The 12,694-nt window shown below is 38.5% G+C and overlaps 1 long non-coding RNA gene across 1 annotated transcript in view; it reads left to right on the top strand.

Annotated features, from left to right (window-relative positions):
* Positions 1-4,033: 4,033 nt before the first annotated feature.
* The window catches only part of LOC138168542 (uncharacterized), a 76,654-nt gene continuing 67,993 nt past the window's right edge, over positions 4,034-12,694 (top strand). The window contains exon 1 of the long non-coding RNA XR_011170127.1: positions 4,034-4,159. This is a non-coding gene — a long non-coding RNA (uncharacterized lncRNA). The remainder of the gene's footprint in view (positions 4,160-12,694) is intronic.

The raw sequence follows: 12,694 nt of genomic DNA, 5'->3' as shown, positions 1-12,694 counted from the left end.
CTCTCAGCCTGGCCCCAGGCAGTGTTATCCTGCACCCATCAAGAATGGACCCCTGAAAAGCCAAGCCTTAAACAAATCAAATCAAGCTCTCTGAAGCTGCTTCATAAGTCCGAGGCACAGTTGGTAAGTTTTGACCTTTGACTTGCCTTAAAATGACAAAAAATGACTTAACAATTATCAGACTTCAGAACACTTGTATACATTGGGCCTGAGCTTTGAAGGGAAATGAGTAAAATCCATCAACAAACATTTAAATGCCTACTCTCTGCCAGACATTGGGGATATACAAACAAAAAATGAAATAATTCCTATTCTCAAAGAGGAATTCTAATGGGAGAATCAACAGGAATAGAGATAAGAACTTATAGGAAAACTAAGAAAAGAATAAATACAAGGTAGTTAAATCTAAAGTAGCTACTGTGGAAAGCATTAACAATTGCAAAGAGGAATTGGAAAAGGTTTCATGTATGGAGTGATGTTTGAACTTCATTTTGAATGAAGAAAGGGAAAAGAAGAGAGTAAAGATTTTTCTTGTGGGTGATATATTAATCCAGTCATATTAATGGTTTATGTGGGGGGAAAAATGGGGAAAAAAGAAAACAAATCAGGGTAAGCCAAAGCAGAAATCAAATGAAATTTGTCTATTATTTGGTGTTGTGTTCAGTTAGACACATGAGGGCAGGAACTACACCTTGGTTCCTATTTCACAATTGTATGTATGAAGGAAATAGTGTATTCTATATAACAAAACACAATCAATGGGAAGATGAAATAGAAAATTAATTTCAGATCCTAGGATCATCAGATCAACAGCTGGAAGAGAAATATGAGAGGAAAGAAGAATCAGATGTTTCACTACAGTTTTCAGATTTCTCCTCTGATTTGGTGTTACCGAGTCACAACATTTTTGTGATTTTTGCTATAGTCAGATGTTTATGCTGGGAGAGTAAAGAGAGGGAGAGAAAGGGGAAAGGGAGGGGAGAGAGAAAGAGAGAAAGGAGAGGGGAAAGAGAGTGGGAGGAGGAAAGACTTATGGTTAGGGAGGAGTGAAGGGGGAAATTGCATAGTCTGGCAATATAGGCAGGATGATGTATATTTTTCAGGTTAAATTGGCATTGGCTTTAAGTGAAGGGACAAGGAGAGAACATAGGGAGGCTGATGAAACTTAATACCTATTTTCACAACTAAATAATAATTTTTCTATCATTTAGGAAAGTTCCTTCCAATGCAAAAGTTATTTAACCAAAAGAGCAAGGGTTCTTAACCCAGGGTGTGTTATTTTTAAAAATATTTTGATTACTATTCCAATGTAGTTGGTTTCCTTTGTAATCTTACATATTTTTATTTTATGCTTTTAACTACATTATTCTTAGAAGGGGTCCACAGACTTCAACAGACAAAGGTGGCTAAGACTCACACATGCATACAGGTTAAGAATCCCTTTAAGAGAGCCTAGCAGAACTCTTTTTTGTGGTGACCAAGAACTGGAAATTGAGGGGATGCCCATCAACTGGGGAATGACTGAACAAGTTTAGTACATGAATGTAATGGAAGATTATAAGAACATTATAAGAAATGATGAGCAAGTGGACTTCAGAAAAACCTGGAAAGACTTATATGAACTGATGCTGAGTGAAGTGAGCAGAACCAGGAGAACACTGTGCACAGTAACAGCAACACTGTGTGATGACCAACTTTTATAGACTTAGCTCTTCTCAACAATGCAACAAACTAAGATAATTCCAAGGGACTCATAATAGAAAATTCTGCACAAATCCAGAAAAAGAGCTCTGTAGTATGAATGAAGATCAAAGAATACTATTTTCTCTCTTTTTTTCTTTATCATGGTTTTTCCCTCTAGTTCTGATCCTTCTTTTACAACATTACTAATGTGGAAATATGTTTAATATGATTGTACATGTATAGCCTATATCAGATTGTATACCTTCTTAAGGACAGGGGAATGGAGGGAGGGAGAAAAAATTTGGAGCTCAAAATCTTTTTTTTTGTCTTTTTTGAGGGGGGAAAGGCAGGTCAATTGGGGTTAAGTAACTTGCCTAAGAATACTCAGCTAGTAAGTGTTAAGTGTCTGATGTCAAATTTGAACTCAGATCCTCCTGAATCCAGGGCCTGTGCTCTAGTCACTGCATCACCTAGCCACCCCTCGAAATCTTATGGAAGTGAATGCTGATAACTATCTTTGCCTGTAATTAGAAAAAATAAAAACCATTAAGTGGGAAAATTTTTTAATTAAAAAATAGAGACCCTAGCAGCCTGAAGAAAGCAGATGTACCTCCAAAAGTAGAGAGTGGGGAAATATATCAAATGGATATATGTGTATGTATGTATGTATTGTGTAGTTTTCCACTGGACAGCATGAACTAAATAAAAAAGAAAGGATATAGTTGAAAATCTAGTTAGTCAGACAGCAAAATATTGTCATGAAATTTCCTTTCCTTAACTAAGCTAAAAATAACACAGTCTGATCATTCATTCCACCATTCATCAAACTAACTGATTTATTAAATCATTCAAGAAGCATTTATTAAGCTCATACCATATGCCAAGTACTATGCTAGGTATTGGTGACAGAAAGATAAGAATCAACTAGCCCCTGTCTTCAAGGTGTTTACATTCTGTTAAAAAACTAATTTGTCTAATGAAATCTATCCTGAGAACAACATTTTCACCTTTAGAGTGGGAGGGTAGCTTAGGAGGGTAGGGAAAAGGTATCTATGTCCCATTACATCTTTTCATTCCCTTTTAATGAGCCAGTAGAAGTGTATCTCTTCTTGCAATGCAGGTTAACAAAAAAGGAGTTAAAAAAAAGACAAAACCTGAAACTAAAAGTAGCATATGAGCATTTGCAATGCATATAATTGCATTATGATTGGGGCCTCCAAAATAAGTCATGGCATTTATTTATTCATGCACCACATACTCCATGGTCCCATGGGAAAAGATGTTTAAATTAAGATGCATTATGAAGCACAATACAGTGTCTTATGCATTCAATTACAGCTCACTAACACGTATCTATTTACACGATTTTACCAACTTGCTCTAATGCAGGGCTTGACTTTGGACGTTTTGACTCAGGATAGAATGAAACTTTTTCTCCATCTCTACCCAATTTCCCAAAAGCCTATATTTCTTTTCTTTCATTTGTAAATGGAATATGATTTCTATATTTGAATTTTACTTTTAGGTTAATTTCAACCAGGAACATTCAGTCATGTGGATAGGAAACTCATGTCAAAAAAGGAAATGCACACTACATTCAGACACAAATTAAAAATGCCTTTGCTTCATTTATAATTTTATGCAAAAATGAGTACATAATGTATGAGGAAAGTGAGGGTTAAGTGCAGAGCTAGGGACCATCTTCCTAATAAATAACGGTATGGAAAGAGACAGAAGTTTTACCAATGATTTTAATGAGGGGAGACAGAGGGCAATCCTTCAAACCCTGGGGTCAGCTTGTCCCTTTAATTTTACAAGGGACAAAGTCTTTAGAAACAGTCCAAATTAAAGCAAGGTCCACAGTTCAAATATGGTTAAATGACCATACAATGACAGGGCTAAATGACAGTGACTTCAAATCTGTAGGAAATCTTGTCTCCTCTCCTCCTTTATATTTTTTTATGCATAAGACAGAAAACCATTTGAAGCAATGCAAGCACTTAACCTCTTTGCATAGAAAAGGCACTGGATTCCATGGGGTAGTTCTCTCAGTCTACACTTGCACTTCTGTCTCGCCCAAGGACAAATCTCACCTTCAGAAGGTGAAACCTTGACCCAGCCAAGGGGAAATGGCCACCATGATGGCAGGGCCCTTATTCTTTTTCCGGACTACACAGGCCAACTTTAATGAATCCCCCATCCTGCTCCCGCCCCAGAGGATGGCAGGAAGTCGGAGTGCACCTGCTGCATCTCCCTTCATATCACGTTGCTGTTATGAAAAATAGTTTGCTATTTTGGAACCCCCTGGCAGCCAGAGTGAATCACCGAGGGCCCAGAGCTCGTTTATCTTGTGTCAGAAGCAAAGCCAAATGAACGCCACCTCGCCCAGCACCTGAAGAATGGGAAGAAGCTTTGCCCGAGTAAAAATAACCAAGGGCTTGCAGATATGGAGCAGAGACAGGCCACTCCTCACAGGGTAAGTAGGGCTTCTCACAACTCACTCAAGCTTTTTAGAGCACATCACTTAGAGCAAGAAGCTGTGAGCTTCCCTTACCCCAACTCAAACAAACTTTTTTTTTTTATTGGCTCATTGGATGTAGGAGACTGCCCCTCCTCAGTAAAAGCCATCTGGGGATGACTATAGTTCTGATGGTTCCACTTGGTATTTCCATGCCCATATCAGTATCAGCTAATTTATTTTGTCAGGGGGTTTGGCTTGGTTTGTGCTGAAATTGATAGAACAGCCCCAGGTCACCAGAAGCAGAATGTATGATACTTGAAGGGTACTGTTAAGCTGATATTAAAATATTGAAGGGAGAGGGATAACTAAAGATCAATTGACAATAATGTCATGATAGCCATGAAAGTCAGAAGATACCAGCATGTTGAATAGCACCCCTAGATTAGGAAAGGACATAGACAAGAGTTACCTCATTATAAGATATTGTGAATGGGTTGTAATTTAGACCCCCAGGAGGAGGGAATATCCATTTCAATGAAATCACATATCCTCTCAAGTAGGGATGCACTTTGTGTCTCATTCTAGACAAAACAATTCAGGAAGATATAAAAAATATCTTATAATAATATCTTATAATAAAGGGAATATAAGATACTTCCTACTATGGTGAAGCTAGGGAGACAATCAAAACATGTGAAACAATTAGAATGAAGTTAAGTACTAACCAGATTGACGGTGACAGTACAATAGGCTTTCCCAAGAAGGAAGCTGGTAGTGTAAGCTAAAGAAGTCTTCGTGGAGGGGGTGAAATAGAATTGAGGGATGGGTAGGATTTAGACAACTAGAGAGAGCATCCCAGGAATGAAGTGAACCAAGGAATGAAGGTAGATATTAGTATAGCATGTGAAGGGACCATGGGAAGACCTACCTGCCTGGAAAAAAAGCTGCTTAATTGTGCCTATATAGTGTGTAGCATAGCCCCATGTGCTATAGGCCTTTAAGTAATACTAATTCAACCGTACAAATAAGGACAACACTTCATTGATGTTTTTCCCTGCCTACTTCCTCTCAAAAAAAAAAAACAGGCCAATCTTAAAAAAAATCAAATGATAAAATGTAATAAAAATTTAAATCATGCATAACAAGGAGACTATATACTTGTCTAGTCCCTAATCTTTTCTGCTGTCCCTATAGCTCTTCCAGTTTTGGAGAAAGTTCTGTAGGTTGATAAGAATGTGAGTGGCATACTAGATTTCAGTGAAGCCTCAAATCGAATCCTCTGCTGAAGATCATGTGATTTGCTCCAGTTTAATTCTCTTCCAAATAAAACACTTTATAACAACCTCAGGACATCTATAATTTTACAATTACTTTCCAAGAACAACCAAATGAAAATTCCACCTTGGGAAACTGACCATGTAAAAACTGCAGGTACAGGCCATGACATGGAAATTTGATCAGCATCAGCATATATGTTAGCCCGTAAGATTTTTTGTAAATTCACCCACATTTATTAAGAAACTGCCTGAAGTGCCTTAGAGTTTCCATGTTCTCCAACTCTGAGAGGCTTGATTAACTAAACAAGCATCAATATGGATCCAAAGCTAGCCATTTATGGCTAACCACTAGCAAAGACAGGGGCTATAGTGGTTTTACTAATGGTATGATATATGCTATAAGGCCCAGATGGTGAATGTGAATTGGACAACTTGAGGTACTTATTTGTACAATGAAGAGCTGAAACTGGAACCAGGAAAGAGTTTTCCCCAGGAATCAATGTGGAGAGATCCTCTCCCCCTGCCATTGAGCACAATTCCTTTTTGTCATATTATCTAGCATCAGTCATCCAACTGACCCATTCCCTTGCTCACTTTGTGTGGTGGCCATCATTCCCCTTTCCTAGGTTTTGTCTATTCACCAGGGTAAACTTCCCCAAACATGGCCTGGAATCTAGGCCTAGGATCAGTGACCAAAAAAGTGGGCCACTGACTCTACTCTACTTTCTCCCTATGGCAAAGTCAACCAAAGTCCTCTTTACTTCCCATGCTTCTCTGCCATCCCTCTGGAACTCTCTCTAATGTTCACTGTCCCTTCTGTCCATCATAGTTGGCTACCTGCTGCTGTGATCTGTAGTACCTCAGAAGGCCCCACCTTCTAAAAACACTTTCCCATATTCTAATGTGGACACCTAAAATCCTACTGAAAAAAGAAAATAAACCAACACAGTTTCTCTGCTTTACTATTTTTTTTTTTTTTGCCTTTTGGAGGGCAATCGGGGTTAAGTAACTTGCCCAAGGTCACACGGCTAGTTTTTTTGTGTGGGTGTTAAGGGTCTGAGGCTGGAACTGAACTCGGGTCCCCCTGACTCCGGGGCCAGTGTTTTACTCACTGCGCCACCTAGCTGCCCCTCTGGTTTACTATTTTATCCCTTAACAAAAGATTAATATCATTCAGAGGACTGACACCTTTGTTTTAGTGAATCTGTTATAATTTTTATAAAGAATACTTCTTCTTTGGGGAATTAATAATAATTATTCATTACTTAGGAAGTATTTGTGGTTTACGTACTTTCTTTACCACAATGTGAGGTAGATAGTACAAATGTAACTTGTATAAATCCTTCATCATTGATTCACTTATATGCTAAGAGTCCTTGGATATGTGCCCAGAAGCTCCTAGAAGTGACCCCCCCATATCCCTATTTAGACATATGCTCTACTGCTGCAACACAATTAAATATGGAGAAACTGAGGCACAAGGCTTAAATTACTTGACCACAGTGTGCAGGGACCAATGCTGTTACTCAGGTCTTCTTGTTCCATGCCCAGTGATATTTTTCACCGCACCAAGTAGAAAAAATGGCAAGAGCATAGAGCTAGAACTAGACAGATCTTTAATCCTGTCCAAACTTCTCATTTGACAGATAAGGAGATAGATACCAAGAGAAGTGACCTGTCCAAGGTCACTTGGTTACTCCAGTGACAGAGGTGGAATTTTAACTCAGATTCACTGACTCCAAATGTATCACCACCCTGAAGCAAAGTTCCTTGGACTCTAAAAGGGAAAGGGTGAAAAGTCAATGCATCACCAGGGGAACCAAGGGAGAATCAGGCCATGAAAGGTGAAATAGAGAATAGTGGAAACCAATTTCACAGTTTTGTATAGTGTCAGCTCTGCCTAGAGCCATAGATGATAATGAGTCCAAAGGACACTGGCCTATTTCTAAAGCCATCCTGACCTAAATGTGCTTATGGCACTTTCCACTGGACACTTGGAAGCAAAAAAAGCTATGGACAACAATTACTGAAAAAAAAAAGTAGAAATAATGCTAGGCTCATCAATGAGCTCTCAAATTTCAGCTTTGTGACTCAGCATTTCTGGTGCCAATCATTTACAGTAATTAAACAGTGAGATAACACCAAGGCTGTGCAAGCTAGAAATAAATGTGGATCCTAAATGGTGACCCAAATATGCTACAGTTGAAAAGCATAGTAAGGAACTGAGATCCTAAGATACCCCATGACCCCAGGTCAACTTTAGCCTTTATCATTAGAAACCTGTTTGGCAGCTGTTTGTTCACTTATGGGAGATAGACAGGTATGTGCAGTTCAGTTTCAAGAGGAAAGGTAATATTTCTGTTACTACCTAATAAACTCTTTTGATTATAGTGCAGTTGGTTCCTTATGCTCAAAGATGAACTATGGACTGCATGCTGGCTTCCTTAGAAAGTCAACATGGTATGATGGAAAGGAATGGCAAACTTTAGAGAACTGGGTTTGAATATAGCTTTTGACACCAATTTGCCAAAGGCAAGTCATTGTCTGTCTGTCTGTCTGTCTCTCTGTCTCTGTCTCTCTGTCTCTATCTCTCTGTCTCTGTCTGAATCTGTTTCCACTTCTGTAAAATTGGGATACTAATACCTATAATATCTACCTCATATGATTATTGTGAGGATTAAATGAGATAATGTATTTTATAAAGACTTTTTAAACCTTATGAAGCTAACTTTAAATATACTAGTCAACAGTAGTGATGATTTCACTAAGATATTTCTCTCCTACAATCTTATATGTTTTGGCACGAGTAATCTAATCTATCCACTATTGGCTTAAGTTTCTTGCTGATATGATGTTCAATAAGCATGACAGGCACTTTTCAACAGTAGAGATTGTTTAGGGAAATCTATTCTGTCTTTATACTCTCTACCCTTTAGTGATTTCATTGATTCCAGTATCACCTACTTCTCTGCAAATGATTCCCAAATCCATATCTCTAGACTTGGCTGCTCTCCCAACTTCTAATCCTGCATTTTAACCACCTCATAGACAACCCTGCCTAGGGTTGTCTAGATACCTGAATTGTTATTCTAGAAAGTGCATGTTTTAATTTAAATAGTTTTTGCATATTAAAAAATCCTAAATCCATGAAATACTAAGGATAGAATGGAGTTACCCAAGAAACAAATAATAAAATTATATTGATGTAATTGACCAAAGGAGTAGTAATAATTAATAATAATAGCTAGCAAAGTTTCCAAACAGTTGATGGTGGAGTAGAAACAGGACATCCATGCAGCTCTGGCTCCCACCACCTCCAAATCATGTAAAAAACTTTGGAGCTACAGAACCCACAAAATGACACAGAGAAGCTAACCTCCTGCTGAGGACAGCCTTGGCAAGCCAGCAGGAATCGGCCAGCACAGCGATCTGGGAGCCAAGCCTAGCCCCACACCAAGGTTTTAGCCCCAGGGCCGGCCTGACCAACCACGGGCTGGAGGGACTCCAGATTACCAGCAGCTGTGGCGGTCCAGAATTATCAACACATAGATGCTAAGGAAAAAGTGAGAGGTCAGTGCAGTGTGGACTTTGGGACCCAGTAGTTGGGAGTGCATTGGCTTTTGCCCCCGGGGTGGGAAGCCATCTCAGCAGTGCAGCCATTGCCATGTGGCAGCTTCAGCTCCTGGCCTGCAGAGTGTAGGGGGACCAAGCTACCAGTCTGAATGGTAATCGCTCTTGCTTTAATCTGCTTGGATCTGGATTGCAGTCTAGGGTGGAGGTCCTGGGGAGTGTGACTAGCTTGCCAGAGCATGTGGAAGCTTCAGAGAGGGCACCCAACTAATACCTCTGGCAGCTGAGAAAACCCCAGCGTTTGGAATGAAGCTCCCCTGTCTGGTGGCAGAGTCCTACTGTGGTAAAAAAAAAACAAAACCCAAAAGTCAAGTAATTGAGTGGCAAAATGAGAGGGCAAAGGAAGCAAACCAAGCAAAGCAATCCAATATTAGACTCCTATTTTGGGGACAAAAAGGACCAAAGCATGGAACTGGAGGAAGACAGTGAAGTTAGAACTCCTGTACCAAAATCTTCCAAGAAAAATACAAGCTGGTTACAGGCCATAGAGGACCTTAAGAAGCAGATAAGAGAAGTGGAGGAAAAATTGGGAAGAGAAATGAGAACAATGCAAGAAAATTATGAAATGAGTGTCAACAGCCTGACTGAGGAAAATAACACCTTTAAAAAATAGACTAACTCAAATGGCAAAAGAGGCTCAAAAAGTTTCCAAAGAGCTTCACATATTATTTCATTTGATCATCACTACAACCCTGAGATGTAGGTCCTATTATCATCAGCCCCACTCTACAGGTTAGGAAACTGAGGCTGAAAGAGGTTATATAACTTACCCAGGGTTACAAAGCTAGTTAAGTATCTGGGGAAGGATTCAAATTCACATCTTCCTGACTCTAAACACAATGCTATTCATGATATCATCTAGCAAACTACATAAAATATTCTTCTGGGATCTTTGATAATAATAAGAGTATACATTTGTCATAGAAGTGAAGCTGGGATTGCTGTACAGCAATATTTACACCTCAGAAAATACGATTAAAGATAGAACCGACCCTTCATCAATGAACATATTTCAATGAGTTTCCTACCCAGGTTCTGAACAATCAGAAAGGACAAATCATCGAAACTCTTTGACCTTGTAAGAGGATATGTAAAATGAGCCTTTGGGCTCCCCTCAGAAGTTTTATCTCCTTCCAGCAAGTTTTTTTCCCCTAGCCCTGAGGGTATATCTTTAATAGATCTGGCTCTTACATCCTTTTCTGAGCTGATGACTGCCTCAGTCCAAATAGGATACTACATACAAGGTCAGTCAGTACCTGATACTTTCCCCAAAATATATTGAGGCATTCACAAGCATATACTTAGTCTGCTTCCAGATAGTTAAAAGTTTCTTTCTGTCTCTGGTCCACTGTGGCTTTCCTTGAAATAATCCAAGGATCTTTTAATATTGTAAGTATAAAAGGATTCCCTTTAATGTTGTAGATTTTCCTCAGACAGATCTTAAGTTGTGTGCACCTGGTTTTTAGATGTTTGAATGTAGATGGATCCCATGTACTATTCATGACACATTAAGAATCCAAGCTTGAACCAAGAGATTTTTATAACCTCCTAATTTATCACCATTTCAAGTTTTTCTGCTACACCAACCATAGCTACACCAAAACGATTTTCTTAAAGCTCCAATTTGACCATCTCCCCTATTCAATAAAATCCATTGGTTCCCTACTGTTTCTAGGATCAAATACCAACTCCTCTGTTTGGCATTTAAAATCCTTCACAACCTGGCTCCAATTACCTTTCCAAGCTTATACATTCCTTCTTTTTGCAGATTGTATGGTCTAGTTAAATTGGGCTTTTCACTGCTACCTACATAGGACATTTCATCTGCTTCTGTATCTTTGTATAAACTATCTCCCATGCCTGGAATATACCCTCTCCCCTCTCCATCACTCAGAATCTTTTCTCAAGTGTCACCTTATATTTTAGTTCATTCCTGATTCCTCTTCCCCCCCCCAGCTTTTAGCATCTTCCCTGACCAAAAACAATTTACCTTTTATTTATCATATATATATATATACATATATATATATATATATATAGACAGAGACACAGATATGTGTATATTTGTTTCATTTTTGTATCTTCAATATCTAGCACATAGAGGTGCTTAATAAATTCTTATTGATTGATTTGCAAGTGGATCCTTGAAATCTATCCTGCTGAATATACAGCAATTCTTAGCTAGACCAAAGTTCCTGTGAAGATCAGGCATTTTAACAGACTTATTATAAGGTAAATATGAGCTAATAGCATGGCACAGAAGCCAAAAAAATAGTTATTTTCCTAGTCTTCATGAAGAAACAGTGCTCAGAACAAAGAAGAAAGATATTTCACAGTACTCTCCCCTAGTCAGACCACATGTGAAATATTGTGCCTGGTTCTGGGTATTACATTTTAATTAGGACATCAATAAACTAAAGTTTATACAGAAGAGGATAAAAAAGATGGAAAACGAACTGAAGAAATTTGGCAAAGATCAACTGAAAAAGATGTAGACCTTTGGACTAGAGAAGATGTGACTTAGGGAAGACTTGATAGCATTACTCAAGCATTAGCAGGGCTTTCATATGTTAAAGAAACGTGATTTGCCCTTCTTTGGTCTAAAAAGGCAGAACTAGAAGTGATGAGCGGAAGCTGCAGAGAGGCATATTTAGACTTGATATAAAGGATAAAAATGTCCTTACAAGTAGAACAGTCTTTAGTAATGACTTCCCCAATTGATGGCAGATTCCCTTTTACTGGAGATACCCAAGCAAAGGCTCCTTGACCACTTGTGTGGGATGTGATAGAAGGGACTTTTGTTCAAGAGTGGGTTGGCCTAGATCAGAAACTCGTAACCTTTTCTGTGTCATAGATCCCTTTGATAGTCTGGTGAAGCCTATAGATGGGCCCCTTCTCAAGATGATGTTTTTAAATGCATAAAAGAAAATAAACAGGATTAAAAAGGAAACCAATTTTATTGAAACATCATTATACAAATATTCTTTGGAAAAACCAAATTCACAGACCCCAAATTAAAAACCCCAGGACTAGACAGACTCAGAGATCTTTGCCAGCTCTTAGGTTCTGTGATTATATAAACATACCAGAAGGATACATAGAAGTGTTCAAAGTCTAAATAAGTACCAGAAGAACCCAGATATAAGATCTACAACCAACTTTTAAAATTTTTTTTCAAATGCTTTATTAACTTCTGATTTACATCATTCATTTCTGCCAGATTTTGAGTTACAAATTTTCTCCCCATTTTTCCCCTAACCACCACCCCAAAATAGCAGTCCCACAGGATATTCCCTCCTCCAATCTGTGCTCTCCCATATTTTCTCCCATACCCATTTTGACTTTTCCAAGGAATTCTCTATGCCCCCATGCCTGTATGTCTTATTACCCAATTACATGTAAAATAGTATTAATAATAATGTATATATATATATACATAAACATTTGATTTTAAAACTTTGAATTCCAGATTCATTCCCTTCCTCCCTTGTCACCCACCCTTACTGGGAAGATAAGCAGTTCAGTAAAGGTTGTACATGTGTGGCTAATGCAAAAAAATAACATAGTAGATATATTGTAAAAGACTGACTATATTTCCCTCCCTCCTATCCCACTTCCCACTTGTTCTATTTTCTACTTTGAT

The sequence above is a fragment of the Petaurus breviceps genome, unplaced genomic scaffold, assembly GCF_028583685.1.
Source record: "Petaurus breviceps papuanus isolate PSGF00001 unplaced genomic scaffold, PetGlider_PUasm1.0 37, whole genome shotgun sequence".
Classification (NCBI taxonomy): Eukaryota; Metazoa; Chordata; class Mammalia; order Diprotodontia; family Petauridae; genus Petaurus; species Petaurus breviceps.
Note: the sequence above shows the minus strand (reverse complement) of the source record. Positions and strands in the feature narration are given on the sequence as shown.